Source organism: Pleurodeles waltl, chromosome 10 (assembly GCF_031143425.1).
Source record: "Pleurodeles waltl isolate 20211129_DDA chromosome 10, aPleWal1.hap1.20221129, whole genome shotgun sequence".
NCBI lineage: Eukaryota > Metazoa > Chordata > Amphibia > Caudata > Salamandridae > Pleurodeles > Pleurodeles waltl.
The window spans coordinates 101,118,320-101,138,349 of record NC_090449.1 but is presented as its reverse complement, the minus strand read 5'-3'; the positions used below and the strand labels follow the sequence as shown (position 1 = coordinate 101,138,349).

Sequence of the window (20,030 nt, the reverse complement as noted above, 5' to 3'; positions counted from 1 at the left end):
CACTCGCTGTTTTACTATAAAACATCTCTCTGCCCCTGTACATTAGAGGGTGGTTCCAGCCAGATAACCACTACCGCATGCTGTCTGACTTTGTTACATCTGCTCGCTGAGCCTGCCGGTTCCCTGGCCTATAGGCTCCTTCACTACTGTCATACTCTGGTATGGGGGATGACATCTTGGGGGTCATGAAGGGGGATTAGGGCTTATCCTGCTGTGCTCCAACATAGAACATTAGTGGCATAGGTAGGAATCTTACATCTCGCATAGTGACAGTATGGTGTGTTTTTAGTATGTTTTATCACCTTAATTATTGCAGTCCATGTCTTTTTATCATAAACGCAGCTGATTCAATAAAACCTACTGAACCATTTTCTGCTTATGTTTGTCTTTGAATGTGTGAGACAAATGTAACTCATTCAATCATCAATCTATCAATCAGGGTTCTTATACAGCGCGACTACTCACCTGTGAGGGTCTCAAGGCGCTGAGAGGGGGGAGTGGATCTGCAGATTAGTTGAAGAGCCAGGTCTTGAGGATTCTTCCTGAATTGCAGCAGAGATGGTGATTGCCTGGGATGCAGAGGAAGGGAGTTCCAGGTCTTTGCAGCAAGATAGAAGAACAATTTTCCTACAGCCGTGGTCTTGTGGATCCGTGGGATGGTGGCCAGGAGCAGTTGGGTGGAGTGGAAATGTCTGCTGGGAGTGTAGGAGAGGCGGTAGTTGAGGTATGCAGATCCGGCCTTGTGGGGGGCTTTGTAGGGATGCTTGAGGAGCTTGAAAGTCATTCTTTTGTTGATAAGTAGCCAGTGGAGGTTTCTCAGGTGGTCGGTGATGTGGCTGCAGCGTGGTATGTTCAGGATGAGTCTGGCGGAGGCGTTCTGGATGTTCTGTAGTTTCTTTAGGAGCTCCTGGGATATGTCAGGGTAGAGTGCGTTGCGGTAGTCTAGTCTGCTGCTGGTGAGCGCATGGGTGATCGTTTTCCTGGATTCTGTGGGGATTCGCTTGAAGATCTTTTAAAGCAGGTGGATTAATGGAAGCAGGATTACAAAACAGCGTTGCTTTGGCAGTTCAGTGAGAGCGAAGAGTCCAGGATAAACTTCGCAGCTGATTGTTGTGGGTTCAACTGTGGAAGTCTAAGTCTGAGTTTGGCCAGTGAGGAAGGAGTGGATCCATTCTAGGGCTTTGTCGCAAATGCCAGTGTTGTGAAGTCATACGCAGAGGGTGTGGTGGAAGACTGTGTTGAAGGCAGCTGATAGGTCCAAGAGGTTGAGGGCAGCAGTTTTGCCCCGGTCGAGGAGGGTGTGAACGTCGTCTGTAGTGGCAAGAAGAGCAATCTCTTGGTGTGGTTGCATCAGAAGCCCGATTGGGAGATGTCCAGGATGTGGTTCATTTCGATGAACTCTGAGAGTTGGGTGTTAATAGCTTTCTCAATGACTTTGGCTGGGAAGGGGAGCAGTGAGATAGGTCTGTAGTTCTTGAAATTAGTCGGGAAGGCAGAGAGTTTCTTCAGCAGGGGGTTGATCTCTGCATGTTTCCAGTCTTCCTGGAAGGTGGCGGACTCGATGGAGCAGTTGATGGTGTAGGAGAGTTCAGAGCTGGCAACCCCATTGCGCCTGTTAAAGATGTGGTGAGGGCAGGGGCCTGTGGGGGCTCCGGAGTAGATGCTCTTTACGATCCTGAGGGCGTCTTCAGGGGCAAGGGTGGTCCAGTTGGATAAGATCTGTTGGGGTCTGGAGTTCTTGGGTGCGTGGTTGCTGGTGGGGTGAGTGGGTCTTGCATTGCGAAGCTGTCTTAGATCTCCTTGATATTGCGGTGGAAGAAGGTGGCAAGCTTGCTGCAATGGCTTTGACGAGGGGACATGTCGGCTGTTTGTGTTGGGTTTGGCAAATTCTTTAACTACGGCAAAGAGCTCTTTGCTGTTGTGTGCGTTGGCATAGATGCGTTCCTGTATGGCTTCTTTCTTTGCTGTTCTGATAAGGTGGTGATGGTGGTTTTGAAGGCTGCATGGTCTACCACAGTCTTGCTGCTCCCTTATCTTTTCTTGAGCTGTCTGCAGGTGTGCTTGGACTTTTGAAGAGAGGGAGAAAACCAGCTGGCTTTCTTCGAGGGCTCAGAAAAAAGGATGAGATATGATCCACCATGATTTCCATGAGAAGTCAGTGTCATGCACCCAGCTGCCGCAAATCACTCCTGGTCTTGTGCATAGGTGAGGCGCTGCTAGCTGGCTGGAAACAGATTAGGCCGATAGTTGTCACATGGTGTGGGATCGAACTCCGTTCTTTACAATTCAGGTGATGCTACCGTCCAAACCCAACAGCCTCATTGGTACAGTTAGAGCCAACGAGACAATATAGGTGGAAAGAAAAGAGATTTGAAATTGAAATTTTTAACCAGGAACTGTGAGAATGAACTTCTGATGTAATAGCTTTTGCCGCCACAAAGGAGACATACGTAGAGAGGTGCATGCAGCACAAGTCTACTCCAATATATTCGATTAGACCTAAAATGTGTTTAAAAAAAAAAAAAAGTCATTCAAAACAAATCAAAATTACAACAGGCACTCATCAACCACCATGTAAAATAGAAGCAAAGAAACGTTGAGTTAGTAGCCCAATGAGTAAAAAAAAAAGATTCACGCATTTTTTTTTTTTTTAAATACATAAGGCATTTACAGACCACAGCTGGCAATTAGTATCATTGTAGTCATGATGAAATAAAAGTTATATGAGCAAACACCTGGTATAAATAGTATCTGAAGCTGAAAACATCAAAATCTGGGCAAAATCAAAATAAGAAAATATTCCTTACAATACCCAAATCGAACACTTCAAACTAAGAAATACTCACATGTACTACAGAACTAAGAATCCTTGACATTACATATGTAGGCTTGGTGCTCTACACTGCATTCATTACTTATACGTCTCCATCTAACGTATTTGCATCAGGAAAAACATCTTTCCCTATTTTATGCTGCCTTTGCATGGACAGCATATAACACTACCTGCAACTTCTCATCCAGTTAAAAGCTGGGGTTCGAGTTGGTTCTGGGGTTCTCAGGTTTTTTAGGGGCTGGGATGTTGCTCGAAGACTGCTTACTACACCAGCAACCTTAATTTCTATGCACAATGCCACACTATTTGCAATGCCTTATTTAAGTGTGATCCATCTAGTGTTACAATGCTGAAGCAAGTGAACAAGAAATGTGGCCAACTGTCGAGGTCCAATTTCTAATACTGTCACTCTCAAACAATAACACTTAAAATAATGGAATATATTCAGTGACCAACACGTTTCAAGAAATAAGTAACAATGATGAGCAATGATTAATGCAAATACGTTAAAACAGGGATGCTGATGGAGTTGTAGAGTGTTGCAGCTTCCAGGTCAACAGGTGGCAGCATCAGCCTCTGGATCAACTCTACTCCACCTCCAGGCATGATCACACAGAGCCATATATAGGTGCCACATCTGCCCTAACATCAGCAATCTCTCATACATTTGGGTGAGCATCAGGTGACAAATGAGGAAAATCAGTGTGAATCTGTGCCTCACCTAATGTGGGATTGTGTTAATCACAGGATGTCCACACCACAGAATGGGGAGTGGACCAGCAGTAAGGAATCTAATGTTACACTGAGTACACACCAGAAAGAGATATCAAACGCATGTAGTTTGTTCATGCAATGGATACTTCCAACTACTGAATCCTCACCTTTGAAACAATACCAAAGGAGTATCCGCAACAAAGTGAGAAGTCTGGGGAGAGGGCTTCAAACTAGTAAGTCCTTCAGGACCAAAACTGGTGAAGTGGCTATCCCTGCAGACCTGAGAATCAAGGCAATAGCACCTTGTGAAGCTGTCCAGCATCGGAACAACCCACACCAAACCTATAATATTAGATTTTGCTCTGACTGAATAAGCCAAAAAGGCTTAATTTTGATCAGAGCACAACCAAACTAGATACAAAGGGCAATGCTCACCGACAAGGTCCTTTTTTGGACATTCTACCCTTTCTCCACACCAGCTAAAACAAAAAGTAAGCTGCCTTCTCTGTGCTCTTTAGTTCAATTAATGTAGAAACCAAAAGTAAGACTGGGGAGTTAATCACCCAGGTAGGGGCACCGCCTCAAGAAGTTATTCATTATTTCAAAAGGGGGAGAAGGCCGCGTGACATTCTAACAAAAGGCAGGTGAAACAGCCACAGGTGTCCGGGAGGAGGGAGGGTGCATGTAAATCTATAGCACTACATGCCACGAACAGATGTATTGGGTAAGAAACAGTTTCCATTCAATGGCATGTGTGGCTGTAGATACACATTCTCTTCATAGACCACAAAGCAGGCCCTCCATGTTAGCGGTGGCTAGCCTGTGGGAGTTGCAGTGGACTGCAAAACTGTTTGTAGCACAGCTTTACCTACACTGGCTTGTTGATGTGCTAGTATGGCCGCATAGTAATGCTTTGTAAATGAATGTGGTGAAGACCGTGTAGCTACTTTACAAATGTCAATCAAAGGTATGTTTCTAAGGAAAGCCGTAGTGGCTTCTTTTTTCCTTGTACAATGTGCTCTAGGAGTAACAGGTAACTGTCTTTTTGCTTTAGCATAGCAAGTTTGTATACACATTACTACCCATCTAGCTATTTTTGGATACTGGGCTGTCTTTATGAGGTAGCAAAAGAGCTACAATGAGCAGTTTTGTTTTCCTAAAATCTTTAGTTCTGTCAATGTAAATCGTAAGTTCTCATTTACCATCTAAAGTGTGTAGAGCTCTTTTCGCAAATGAAAGAGGCTGTGGAAAAAAGACTGGTAGGTCAATGGATTGGTTCAAATGGAATTGGAAAACCACTTTACGAAGGAACTCTGGATTTGGGCAAAGGACCACCTTGTTCCTATGGTTTTCGAAGAAAGGTTCTTTCAAGGATAAGGCCTAGAGCTCACTAACACATCTGAGTGATGTGATAGCGATTAAGGACACCACTTTACAAGAAAGACACTGAAAAGAGCATGAATGAAGTCGCTCAAGGAGGGCCCATGGGCCTGGTAAGCACAATACTGAGGTTCCAGGATGGTGCAGGAGGCACTCTAGGTGGAACACCCTTTTTAAAGGCCTTCCATTAAAACTTTAATGACTGGGATTCTGAACAAGAAAGTATGTTGTCTGTTCTGCAGATATGCAGCTATAGCTGCAAGATGTAAACAAATGAAAATGTAAGCTACATTTTCCTTCTATAAGTGTAGCAAAAAACAAACGTTGTCTTGGACAGTAGCTTTAATGGGATTAATACTTTTGGGTTGGCAGTAGCATACAAAAACGTTTTCATTTTGCAGCATAACATGCTCTGGTTGTGGGTCTACGAGCTTCCTTGACCAAACTATGATTTCCAGAGCATTATTGCAAGGCTGAGTGACTTGGGGTCTGGATGTCTGATCTGTTCTTGATTTTGAGTGAGAAAGTCTGGCCTGTTGGGGAGCTTCTTGTGGGGAACTACTCAGTGGTCCAGAAGTGTGGTGAACCATGATTGATGCACCCAAGTGGGAGCTACCAGGATCATGGTGAGAGATGTCGGTCTGATCTTCTGAAACAGAAATGGAATGAGAGGGAAAGGTTGAAAAGGGTAAGCAAATATCCCTGACCAGTTCTTCCATAGAGCATTGCCCTTGGATAGAGGGTGTGGATACCTGGAGGTGAAGCTGGGACATTTTACATTTCCTGCTGTGGCGAAAAAATCTGAGGAGTTCCCCATGTTAGGAAGTATTTTTGAAGAACTTGGGGTGGAGTTCCCATTCGAGGACTTAATGGTGCATCGAGCTGAGCAGGTCTGCAAAGTAATTGTCAGTTCCTGGGAGATACTCTGCCATCAGGTGAATGTGGAGAGCCCACTTCTATGTTGTCTGAGAGAGCTGTGACAACTGGAAAGACTGTGTACCTTCTCCTCACCCCCATTTCTGTAAATAATACATGGTTGTCATGTCTGTGAGGACTAAGACGACCTTGTGCGACAGGTGATGAAGAAATGCTTTCAGGGCTAGAAAGACCACCTGAAGCTCAAGATAACTGATATGTAGGGATTGGTGACAGATCCCAGAGGCCCTGTACTGTACTGGGAAGAAGAGGTAGTCACTGCAGTGGAGGTAGAGCATCGGCTGGCAGTGTTCTTACCTCTACCTCAGTTGTTATTGTCTCTATAGGCTGCGCTGATGAGGCTGAAGGCTGTCTGGTTTGGGAAGTCTCTGAGGTTGTACATTTGTATCCATCTCCGAATGTGGAGAGACGGAAAATGCCCTTCTGTGAGGGGGACTGAAGAACATCCATGGCTTTTGGGGTGTCTGTATCTTTTTTCAGCTTCTCAAAAATGGAGTCCACTTGAGGGCCAAAAAGGTGCTCCTTGTCGAAGGGCATATTGAGCACCGCCTGCTGGACCTCTGGTTTGAACCCAGAGCATCAAAGCCATGCATGTCTCCTTATTAACACACTATTGTTAATACCACATGCAGCTGTGTCTGCAGCATCGAGGGCAAAGCGGATGCAATTATTTGAGATTGTCTGCCCCTCTGCAACAATCTGCTGTCCTCTTTTGCGGTGCTCATCTGGGAGAAATTGGAGGAGCTCCTCCATCTCAAGTAAGCCAAGTCAGATCTCATTAGCAAGGCCTGTTAATTGGCGATACACCAATGATTAGCTGCCTGGGTAACCACACGTTTGCAGGTGCCATTCAGCTTTTTACTCTTTCTCTGGAGAAGGAAAGTTCCCTGTGGTCTGACTATTGGACTATTTCAGTGCAGTGGTGGCCACTATGGCATCTGGATGGAACTGGGACTTAATATTTATGGGGTCAGTGGGAGCAGACTTCTATTTTTTTATCTACTCTAGGGGTGATAACCCTAGAGCGGACAGGTTCTTTAAAAATGTTGACTGCATGACGTAGCTTGCCATGGAGCATGAACAGAAACTGTATATCCCTGTGTGTGGTTGTAAGGGTATGCGATGCAGCTCAACATTACGGAAGGCGGCTGCATGAGCTACCGCCTCTTGATAGGATGTGCTAACCTCTGGTGGGGAGGGTCGTGAGGGGAACAAATCTGGGCCGTTGGTTAACATGGGTTCAGGGTCGTACGTGTCCCATGGATCTGGGTCCTGCTGTGTTCCACCCAAAACTTCCCTAGTGTATACAGGGGATCCCTGAGAAGTAAAGTCCCCTGCAGTACGTGAGGGAGATGAGGAGGGGTGGGAAGTGGAGGGGATGTAGAAGGTGGAGGAGGTGGAGAGGGCTTGGTAGGTGTGCAAGAATCCTTGTCCTTGGTAGCCTTCTTCAGAGGTGGAGAAGTGTCCAAAGAAGGATTAGTTCCTCTTGGAAAGTACAGGGGGAAGCAGTAATGCGCCCTTTACATGCTTGGATATGGAGGGGGAGTGGTCTAGCGTGCATGGTCTCCAAAATGGGATCCACAGGTGAAGGCGTTTCAGCACCAAAGTTTTCAGGTGGTGCACTTTGCTCGGCACCGAGGTAGAGGTGGAGGTGGTAGCTGTTTGGGTCGGTACTGAAATACTCCGAGCCAAAGTTTGGACCAAAGTGCCTTGGACCAATGTGCCAGAGGTCTAAATCAAAGATGGTGTTTTGGTCTTGGCTTATTTCAGAGCCACGCCAGAAGGAGGGGCAGCCAAAACAGTTTTTCAGGTCCGACAATGGCCTGGTTGCAGTGGCAGTCCGGTGACCACAGTCTTCGGGTAGGACGGAGGGGGGGGGGGGGGGGGAACAGTACTCACAGATTTTGCAGATGTTACCTCATGGCTTTCGATGTCCGCTTAGACATCAGAGTTGAAACCCTGGATGAAGAAGGTCTCTTCGTATTTCCGGTTCCTCCTGGATTTGTTGCTCCCCAAAGATGTCCAGAATGTCGTCATCTCCTACCGGTGAGCACTTAGGTCCCGAAGGGTCTTCTTCGACCAGAAGGATTTAAAGGCATCACAGGTAGCTTCTTGGTGATCAGAGGAAGAGGCACAGGTTACATGACAGATGCTGGTCTGTATGGGGTAATTGCGAGTGGCACCAGGGAAGAAAGAAAAATGGCGTCCATTCCATCTGCTCAGCATACTCTTCGGTGCTGCGTGGTGAGGTAGGCCCAAAAAGGACAAGGTCGTCCATGAGGGTGCGCAGTTGGTGCCCAGACCAACAAGAGGAGGCGAACGTGAAGATGGGAATACGCAATCAAGAAACAATACTGTATTAAGGAGAAGATGGAAGGAAAGATTTAGAACTGGAGCAAGTCGAAAGACCGGGCAAAAACACAAATGCGAACAAGACACGTGGAGAAAATCAAACAAAGGCATGATAATGGCCATGCGCAGTATGATCAAGAATAAGACACTCGATCCTGTGACTCAAATGTTTCTTCAAAGAAAACCAACTTGCAATACTCTGGACCCAACACTAGATGGCAGGAGTATGTAGAGCATGTGCATCTACAACCACACATGCCATCGAACAGATGTTTTTGTTTTAAAAACAAACAAAAAATAAATTTACTGGAAAAAACAGGTTAAAGTGATGTTATGTTTAGGTGAATCTCTCAGTGACAACGTTAACATTTTGAACAAAAAAAAAACCCAAAGAAATTCACCAAGCTTGTGTTATGTGTAACACTGACCCTAAACCATACAGTCCATGGGTATCAGAGTTCATACTCTCAACCACAAATAGAAAGGTACTGCACTCAGTGTTCAATGTGTATACAACTGTTCAGAAAAAAACAAGGTCCTCAGGATACTCCATTTCTGTTACACAACTAATACCCTACTCCGGATGTCCTTTATCTGTATCAAACCTATCACAGTCAACAAACATAATTGAGAAATGAAGTTGGTAGGACTAGAAAAGTGGGTAGTGTAAACAATGCTTACCCTATGGAGAGCATTTACTCGGGACCACATTGTTTGCACAGTGAAACTCTGAGGAGAAATACACCACAGATTATTTAAAAAGTATCTACTAGGAATAGTGTAAAATGAATGCAAAACTTGTTCAAAGAGAGATAATTAACTTAAATTAACCAAGGTCTGAAGGTGCTAAAGATCATACTAGCCTTCATACTGTGGTGAAAACTTTACAGATAGCCCATTTTCTGAAGCAAATCAGGCACACATACAGAGGTTAGTACCTGGTGCACACAGTCTTACGTTATGTAGAAATTGTCATGCTAAGAAGATTCTGTTTAATAACTCACAGCTGTTTACAATACAATACATAATATTGGAATCTTAGTCCTATTTGAAACGTTTCCTGCAGGACCAAAAAAACCTTATGTGCAACACACTGAACACAACTTGTCAGCTGCCACTTGCACACAGAGTTACTCTTCAGTACAAAGGTTTATAACGAGTCAAGACCTGTACGCACCTACAATGCATTAGCAGCACATGGGCTTTGTAAACAATTACACCCATTAGCTGGACACAGGCTGTACAAAATTAGGTAGAGAAGTAATATGCTAGTTACCTGACACTATGTAAAATATAAAACAAACTAACACTCATTTGGGATGTCATCACGGATGATATATATATATATATATATATATATATATATATATATATATAGATATAGATATAGATATAGATATTACCCAGTGTACATCTGTCTGTGGCATGAGACGCTGCAGATTCACATGCTGTGCACATCCCGCTATCTAGTGTTGGGCTCGGAGTGTTGCAAGTTGTTTTTCTTCAAAGAAGTCTTTTCGAGTCACGAGATCGAGGGACTCCTCCCATTTCGGCTCCATTGCGCATGGACGTCGACTCCATCTTAGATTGTTTTCCCCGCAGAGGGTGAGTTAGGAGTCGTGTATATGGTAATAGTGCCCATGCAATGGAGTAAGTATGTATGTACAAAATTTGACTAAAAGTGATATAACAAATTTACAAATGTACAAGTTTAATTTTCTTGGCAACTTAGAACGGCTACAGGCTCCCGGGGAGGTGGGAGGGCGCATGTGAATCTGCATCGTCTCATGCCACGAACAGATGTACACTGGGTAAGTGACATTTTCCGTTCGATGGCATGTGTAGCTGCAGATACACATGCTGTGCATAGACTAGTAAGCAGTTATCTCCCCAAAAGCGGTGGTTTAGCCTGTAGGAGTTGAAGTTGTTTGAAATAATGTTCTTAATACTGCTTGTCCTACTGTGGCTTGCTATGTTGTTAACACATCCACGCAGTAATGCTTGGTAAATGTATGAGGCGTAGACCATGTGGCTGCCTTACATATTTCAGTCATTGGTATGTTCTCTAGAAAGGCCATGGTGGCACCTTTCTTTATAGTGGAGTGTGCCTTTGGTGTAATAGGCAGTTGTCTTTTTGCTTTAATATAACAGGTTTGAATACATTTAACTATCCACCTGGCAATGCCTTGTTTGGATATTGGATTCCCTGTATGAGGTTTTTGGAAAGCAACAAACAATTGTTTTGCGAATTTGTTTGGTTTTATCGATGTAGTACATTAGTGCCCTTTTGATGTCTAATGTATGTAATGCTCTTTCAGCTACAGAGTCTGGTTCTGGAAAGAACACTGGGAGTTCCACTGTTTGATTTAAGTGGAACGGTGATATGACCTTAGGTAAGAATTTAGGATTTGTGCGTAGAACTACTTTATGTTTGTGTATTTGTATAAAGGGTTCTTGTATAGTAAAGGATTGTATCTCACTTACTCTTCTGAGAGATGTGATAGCAATTAGAAACGCTACTTTCCATGTTAAGTACTGTATTTCACATGAATGCATGGGTTCAAATGGTGGACCCAGGAGTTGTGTTAATACGATGTTGAGGTTTCACGAAGGAACTGGTGGTGTTCTTGGTGAAATAATCCTTTTCAGACCCTCCATAAATGCTTTTATAACTGGGATTCCGAATAATGAAGTTGAATGCGTAATTTGCAAATACACTGAAATTGCGGTCAAATGTATTTTAATGGATGAAAAAGCTAACTTAGACTTTTGTAAGTGTAGTAGATAGCTTACAATGTTTTTCGCAGATGCGTGTAAAGGTTGAATGTGATTATTATGGCAGTAATAAACAAATCGTTTCCACTTATTTGCGTAGCAATGTCTTGTGGTTGGTTTTCTAGCCTGTTTTATGACCTCCATGCATTCTTGTGTAAGGTCTAGATGTCCGAAGTCTAAGATTTCAGGAGCCAAATTGCTAGATTGAGCGATGCTGGATTCGGGTGTCTGATCTGTTGTTTGTGTTGAGTTAACAGATCTGGTCTGTTTGGCAGTTTGATATGAGGTACTACTTATAGGTCTAGTAGTGTAGTGTACCATGGTTGTCATGCCCAAGTTGGTGCTATCAATATTAGTTTGAGTTTGTTTTGACTCAATTTGTTTACTAGATATGGAAGGAGTGGGAGGGGGAAAAGCGTATGCAAATATCCCTGACCAACTCATCCATAACGCATTGCTTCGAGATTGAGCTTGTGGGTACCTGGATGCGAAGTTTTGGCATTTTGCGTTTTCTTTTGTGGCAAATAGGTCTATTTGCGGTGTTCCCCACCTTTGGAAGTAAGTTAGTAGTATCTGGGGATGAATTTCCCATTCGTGGATCTGTTGGTGATCCCGAGAGAGATTGTCGGCTAACTGGTTTTGGATTCCTGGTATGAACTGCGCTATTAGGCGAATGTAGTTGTGAATCGCCCAATGCCATATCTTTTGAGCTAAGAGACACAATTGTGTTGAGTGTGTCCCTCCTTGTTTGTTCAGATAATACATTGTTGTCATGTTGTCTGTTTTGACAAGAATGTGTTTGTGGGTTATTAGTGGTTGAAATGCTTTCAACGCTAGAAATACTGCTAGTAGCTCTAAGTGATTGATATGAAGTTGTCTCTGTTGAGTGTCCCATTGTCCCTGGATGCTGTGTTGGTTGAGGTGTGCCCCCCACCCTACCATGGAGGCATCTGTTGTGATCACGTATTGAGGCACTGGGTCTTGGAAAGGCCGCCCTTGGTTTAAATTTATAGTATTCCACCATTGAAGCGAGGTGTATGTTTGGCGGTCTATCAACACTAGATCTTGAAGTTGACCCTGTGCTTGTGACCATTGTGATGCCCGGCTCTGTTGTAAGGGCCGCATGTTTAGTCTTGCGTTTGGGACAATGGCTATAAATGAGGACATCATGCCTAGTAGTTTCATTACAAATTTTACCTGGAACCTTTGGTTTGGGTGCATGGTCTGTATTACGTTTTGGAATGCCTGTACCCTTTGTGGACTTGGAGTGGCAATCCCCTTTCTTGTGTTGATTGTTGCTCCCAGATACTGTTGTATTTGACAAGGCTGTAGGTGTGATTTCTGGTAGTTGAGTGAAAACCCTAACTCGTGAAGGGTTTCTATTACATATTTTGTGTGTTGTGAGCACCGTTCTTGCGTATTGGTTTTGATTAACCAGTCGTCTAGATATGGGAACACAGGTATTTGCTGTCTTCTGAAAAGAGCTGCCACTACGGCCAGGCATTTTGTAAAGACTCTTGGCGCGGTTATTCCGAATGGCAACACTTTGAACTGGTAATGTACCCCTTGGATTACAAATCTTAAGTATTTTCTGTGTGAAGGATGTATGGGTATATGGAAATACGCATCCTTGAGGTCTAATGTTGTCATGTAGTCTTGTTGTTTGAGCAAGGGAATTACGCCCTCTAGTGTTACCATGTGAAAGTGATCTGATTTGATGTAAAGGTTTAGTGTGCTGAGATCTAAAACTGGGTCTCAGAGTTTTGTCTTTTTTGGGTATGAGAAAGTACAGGGAGTAAACCCCGTACTTTCTGATGATTTGGTACTAGTTCTATTGCATCCTTTTGTAACAATGCTTGGACCTCTAATTGTAATAGATCCATGTGTTGTTTGGACATGTTGTGTGTTTTCGGTGGGACATTTGGAGGGAATTGTAGGAATTCTATGCAATAACCATGTTGGATAATGGCTAGAACCCACGTGTCTGTTGTTATCTCCCATTTCCTGTAAAAATCTGTTAGTCTCCCCCCCCATTGGTGTTATGTGTTGGGGATTTGTGACACTGAAGTCACTGTTTATTTTGAAGGGTTTTGGGACCTTGGAACTTTCCCCTAGTTTTAGGGAACTTGCCACCCCTGTATTGTCCACGAAAACTTCCCCTCTGAAACTGGCTCTGGTATGTGGGTCTTGTTTGTGAGGTTGAGGGTTCAGTGTTTTGTCCCCGAAACCCACCTCTAAACTGTGTTTTCCGAAATGTGCCTCTGCTCTGTGGGGAGTAGAGTGCGCCCATGGCTTTGGCCGTATCTGTGTCCTTTTTAAGTTTTTCGATAGCAGTGCCCACTTCCGGTCCAAACAACTACTGTCCGTTAAAAGGCATATTTAGCACCGCTTGTTGAATTTCCGGCTTGAACCCTGAGGTGCGCAGCCATGCGTGTCTCCGTATGGTGACCGCTGTATTTACAGTTCTTGCAGCTGTGTCTGCTGCATCCATTGCCGACCGTATCTGGTTGTTAGAGATACTTTGGCCTTCTTCCACCACTTGTTGTGCTCTTTTTTGGAACTCTTTGGGTAGATGTTCTATGAAATGTTGCATTTCGTCCCAATGAGCTCTATCATATCTAGCCAGCAAGCCCTGTGAATTTGCAATGCGCCATTGGTTGGCTGCTTGTGCCGCGACCCTTTTCCCCGCTGCGTCGAACTTGCGACTTTCCTTGTCGGGTGGTGGTGCATCTCCCGAGGTGTGCGAGTTTGCCCTTTTGCGAGCTGCCCCTACCACCACTGAGTCCGGTGTCAATTGCTGCGTGATGTACACAGGGTCCGTTGGTGGAGGTTTGTACTTTTTCTCCACCCTTGGAGTGATGGCCCTGCCTTTCACAGGCTCTTGAAACACTTGCTTTGAATGTTTCAGCATTCCCGGTAACATAGGGAGACTCTGGTACTGGCTATGTGTGGACGACAGAGTATTAAACAAAAAGTCATCATCAATTGGTTCTGCGTGCGTGGTGACATTACGAAACGCGGCTGCTCTTGACACCACCTGTGTGTAGGCAGTGCTGTCCTCAGGTGGTGATGGTCTCGCTGGATAACAGTCGGGACTGTTATCTGATACTGGCGCATCATAAAGATCCCATGCGTCAGGATCATCTTGACTCATTCCTGTATGAGTTGGAGACTGCATCATTGGTGGAGTGGCTACCGGTGATGGTTGTGGTGAGCGCTGTGGTGATGATGGCGGAGTTATTTGTTTTGCCACCTTTGCTTGTGGTTGCTTGTCTTTCTCTTGGAAGGCAAGTTTCCTTTTAATTCGGATTGGAGGGAGAGTACTGATTTTTCCTGTCTCCTTCTGAATGTGGAGCCTTCTTTGAGTGTAATCTGACTCCCCTGCCTCTAGCTCCTATCCGAATCTGTGACCTTGCATCTGTGAGGACAGGCCCTGTTCCTCGGTGTAGGAACTTGGTTTTGGCTCCGAGGCCGGATGTTTCGGTATCAAAACCTTTTTGACCGTCTTTTTTGTCTCCGAAGACACTTTTTTACCTTTCGGTGTTCCGATATCTCGGTGCCGCTCTCTCGATGTCGAGATTGCTCTGACCCGGTGTCTCGGGGTTGAGTCTGTTCTGTGCCGGTATCTCGACCGGAGTCGGATGACTTCGACACGTGTGCCCTTTTTCGGTGCCGATGGCCGGTCACCTAATTTTCGGGTTAAGCCATGGCCTGTTGGCGGTGGCGTCCCCTGGGCTTTCATGAATTTTCTGTGAGTCTTGGGTAGGGGCGTCTTACTCACGGTTTTCGGCGTCTGTTCCGTTTCGACTTCGACCAAGTCCGAATCCGCGATGGAGAAGGTTTCTTCTTCCTCCAAGACTTGGTGTCCTGACGGCGCCAACGCCATTTGGAGTCTTCTTGCTCTCCTGTCTCTTAGCATTTTCCTCGACCGAAACGCCCGACAGGCCTCGCAGGTATCCTCTTTGTGTTCGGGAGACAAACACAAATTACAGACCAGATGTTGATCTGTGTAAGGATACTTGTTGTGGCATTCGGGGTAGAAGCGGAATGGGGTCCGTTCCATTAGCTTGGAAGACGCACGTGGTCGGGCCGACCAGGCCCCGCTGGGGAATCGAAACCCCGAAGGGTCACCGGAGCTCTTCAAAATTCGGTGTCGATCTGCATTAACTAACCCGATACCGAACACAAACAATACAGTCAAATTTTCCGAGATTTAACTAACTTTCTGAACCGAAACACGGAGCGAAGAGGAACACGTCCGAACCCGATGGCGGAAAGAAAACAATCTAAGATGGAGTCAACGCCCATGCGCAATGGAGCCGAAAGGGGAGGAGTCCCTCGATCTCGTGACTCGAAAAGACTTCTTCGAAGAAAAACAACTTGTAACACTCCGAGCCCAACACTAGATGGCGGGATGTGCACAGCGTGTGTGTGTGTGTGTGTGTGTGTGTGTGTGTGTGTGTGTTGGGCTCAGAGTGTTACAAGTTGTTTTTCTTCGAAGAAGTATTTTCGGAGTCACAGGATCGAGTGACTCCTCTCGGTTACAGTGTGCATGGGCATCGACTCCATTGTTAGATTGTTTTCCTGCAAAGGGTGAAGGAAGGAGTGATAGAGTATAAGAATACAAAGAGATGCCCATGTAAACATAAATGTATCTACATATGTACAAACGTTAAACTTGATCGACTACAGACTTCCAGGGAGGAGGGAGGGTGCATGTGAATCTGAAGCACTACATGCCACGAACAGATGTACACCGGGTAAGTGACATTTTCCGTTCTATGCATGTGTAGCTGCAGATACACATGCTATGCATAGACTACAAAGTAGTTAGTCCTCACACAAAATAGCGGTGGCTGGCCTGTAGGAGTTGAAGTTGTTTGAAATAGTGTTCTTAAGACAGCTTGACCTACAGTGGCTTGTTGCTGCGAAAAAACATCAACACAGTAGTGTTTTGTAAATGTATGAGGAGTTGACCATGTAGTTGCTTTACATATATCAGAAATTGGTATGTTTCCAAAAAATGCCATTGACGCACCTTTTTTCTTGTGAATGTGCTCTAGGAGTGATCAAAAGTTGTTGTTTTGCTTTGATAAGCAAGTTACTTACCTTCGGTAACGGTTTTTCTGGTGGATACACTAGCTACCTGTGGATTCCTCACCTAATGAATTCTTCCCCAATGTGCAGCATTCGACGGAAACTTCTTTCCAGCTCTGCACGTCGACGAGGACGTCACAATTGCCTGAGTCCACGCGATTCCGTGTGACGTCACTGTGGCAATAAGAGGTCTTCGTCGGCGTGCTGACGTCAGTTTACACCATTTTTGACGTGCCTTTGAAGCGAATAGGTAATTACCGACTATCCACACTCATTTTGATTATATCCAAGAAAAAAACTTTTATACAAAAGGTAAACAATATCAATATATATATATATACATACGCCAAAATAGTCATAAAACTCTACAAATACACATATATGTATACCCACATATTTACATTATATATATATATATATACACACACACACACACACACACACACACACACACACACACTCTCTCATAAAAAAGCAGCATACAAATATACACCCACGGAAACCTCGGTATGACCAGACAGACTACGGGGAGGCAGGTGGGACCGTGAGGAATCCACAGGTAGCTAGTGTATCCACCAGAAAAAGCATTACCGAAGGTAAGTAACTTGCTCTTCTGATGGATACAACTACCTGTGGATTCCTCACCTTATGAATAGAGTCCCAAAGCAGTACCACCTCGGAGGTGGGAGTCTGACTGATCATACCAAGAAATCCTGCAGCAGAGACCGCGCAAAATGGCCATCCCTCCTCACCTAAGAGTCCAAGCAATAATGCTTTACAAAGGTGTGGAGGGACGCCCAAGTTGCAGCCTTACAAATGTCTGCCACTGGAACACCTCTAGCTAAGGCTGATGTGGCCGACTTAGCCCTGGTGGGATGGGCACTTATACCATCAGGAGGAACTTTCTTTGCTAATGAATAACATATCTTAGTACAAAGAATGACCCACCTGGATAGTGTTAGTTTGTGGACGGCCTTCCCCTTCCTCTTCCCCACATATCCGACAAAGAGTTGGTCGTCCAAGTGGAACTCTCTCGTCCTATGTAAAAACTCAAGGCCCTCCTTGGGTCCAGTCGATGGAGTCTCTCCTCCTCCTCCTCAGATGGATGTGGAGGAAGATAGCATGACGAGAGAGTGATAGACTGCCCCAAATGAAAAGGAGTCACTACCTTGGGGAGGAAAGGCGCCCTGGTCCTCAGCACCACTTGTCCGTATGAAAGGTTGTAAAAGGAAGGTGAACACAAAGAGTTTGAAGCCTAATAGACGTGATGGCCTTAAGAATGTAGCGGCACAAAAGGAGAGGCTATCAAAAAAGGTTAAAACCAGATTTAAATCCCACTGGGGCATAAGGAACGGAGTTGGGGGGAAATCTATTGGTAAGTCCCTTCAAAAACCTCAATACTAAAGGGGATTTTAACAAAGAGGGTTGATCAGGAAGGCATAAGAAGGCTGAGAGGGCCAAACGATAGCCTTTGACAGTAGCAACAGCGCAGCCTTGCTGTGCCAAGGACAATGCAAACAACAATATATCTGACAAATGTGCACTTAAGGGATTAATTTGTCTCTCTCCACACCAAACAACAAATTTAGCCCATCTGCTCGCATAGACAGATTGGTGGAGTGTCGCCTGGCCGATAAAATAACGTCCACCACCTCCGGCAGGAGAGAAAAATAACTCAGATTGCCCATTCAATCTCCAGGCATGAAGGTGCAGGGTCTTGAGGTGGGGGTGTTGAACCTGCCCCTGCAACTGCGAGAGGAGGTCTGCCCTGAAAGGGAGACGGAGCGGTGGGCACAGTGGGAGTTGGAGAAGGTCCGTGTACCACACCCTTCTTGGCCAATCCGGAGCTATTAAGATGACTTGGGCCCGGTCTTGGCGAATCTTCTTCAGAACCCGAGGAATCAAAGGTATGGGGGGGAACGCGTAAAGCAACTGGCCGTTTCAGGACGTCTGAAATGCGTCCCCCAACGCTTCCTGCACCGGATACTGAAGGCTGCAAAACAATGGGCAGTGCGCGTTCTCCTGAGTGGCAAACAGGTCTACCTGGGGAAACCCCCACATCCGAAAGATGGAAAGGACCAAGAGTAGCCGACTGAGACGGTCCGCATGCACGTTTTGAACCCCGGCCAGATGGTTTGCTATTAAGCAAATCCGATGGTCTCTTGCCCAGGACCAGAGCCGCAGAGCCTCTCTGCAGAGGAGGTAGGACCATGCTCCTCCCTGCTTATTGATGTACCACATCGCGGTCGTGTTGTCCGTCAAGACTTGAACCGACTGACCGGGAAGGGAAGGGAAGGGAGGAAGGCCTTGAGAGGCAAACGTATCGCCTGCAATTCCAGCAGATTGATATGAAACACCTGCTCCACTGGAGACCAATGACCTTTGATCTCCAGGTCCCCCAGGTGAGCTCCCCACTCCAGGGTGGAAGCATCCAGTGGCCACGGTGATAATGGAGGTGGTAGCGGAAAAGGCCTTCCTTGAGAAAGGTTGCCGTCCACTGACCACCATTGCAGATCCGCTGCAGTGTCTCTGGAGAGGTTTATCGACTCAGGAAGATCCCCTCTGTGCTGAAACCACTGCCTGCGGAGGCACCACTAAAGAGCCCTCATGTGCCAGCGTGCATGAGTGACCAACAGAATGCAAGAAGCAAACAGACCGAGCAGACGAAGGACCTTGAGGACTGGAACAACCGTTCCCTCTCAAAACATTGGAATCAACGCCTGAATGTCCTGAATCCGCTGTGGCAGAGGAAAGGCTCGATTCAATGTCGTGTCCAGTACTGCCCCTATGAACAGGAGGCAGTGAGAGGGCTCAAGGAGAGACTTGGGCACGTTTATCAAAAAGCCCAGACTGAACAACAACTGGGTTGTCATCTGCAGGTGATGCAGCACGAGCTCCGGAGACTTGGCTTTGATAAACCAATCGTCCAGGTAAGGGAATACTACTATTCCCTTCTTCCTGAGATTTGCTGCAACCACCGCCATCACCTTTGTGAAGACTCGAGGCGCGGAAGTAAGACCAAAAGGAAGGACCGCAAACTGGTAGTGTTGCGACCCCACCACAAACCAGAGATACTTCCTGTGTGACTTGAGAATGGGCATATGGAAATAAGCATCCTGCAAGTCGACAGACACCATCCAATCCTCCTTGTTCAACGCCATAAGTACCTGTGCTAGAGTCAACATTTAGAATTTCTCCTGTTTGAGGAACTAATTCAAAATCCTCAGGTCCAGGATAGGTCTCAAACATCCATCCTTTGTGGGGATCAGGAAATATCTCGAATAACATCCCTGACCCTTCTCCTGCTCGGGAACCAACTCCACTGCACCTTTTGACAATAGGGATAGGACCTCCTGTTCTAACAACAGGAGATGGTCTTCTGAACAAATGGAAGGACGGGGAGGGGAGCGAGGAGGAATCTCCCGAAAGGGAAGGGCATAGCCTTTCCTCACCACACTGATGTCCCAGGAGTCTGATGTGATCGACTACCATATGGGAAGAAAAAGACAACCTTCCCCCTACTGGAGATACATGGGACGCAATGGTTAGAGGACTAGGTTTGCTTCCCCTGTTGCACCCCCCCTGAGGAAGAGGCAGGGTGCTGCTGTGGGGTGGCCCCTCTAGTGCGGACTCTACCCCGCCCCCTAAAAGAACCGTAAGGGAGACTTTAGGGCTGTTGGCCTGTTTGCTGCGATCTTCCATGAAAGGACGCCCCTCATCCAAACACCCTAAGACGTCTAAATGATCTAAAAGGGGTCGAAACAGCTTGCAGGCCCAAGGATTTCGCTGTTGCCCTACACTATTTAAAGCGCTCCAACGCAGAGTCAGCTTTAGTGCCAAATAACTTTTCACCATCAAAAGGCAAGTCTAACAGAGTGGCTTGGACATCAGACGAGAACCAAGACGTATGTAACCAAGCATGACGTCTGGTAGCGATGGAGGT

At 45.7% G+C, this 20,030-nt stretch overlaps 1 protein-coding gene across 1 annotated transcript in view; it reads right to left on the bottom strand.

Annotated features, from left to right (window-relative positions):
* The window catches only part of GET4 (guided entry of tail-anchored proteins factor 4), a 114,260-nt gene that overhangs the window by 19,502 nt on the left and 74,728 nt on the right, over positions 1-20,030 (bottom strand). The gene's annotated exons all lie outside the window — the stretch shown is intronic.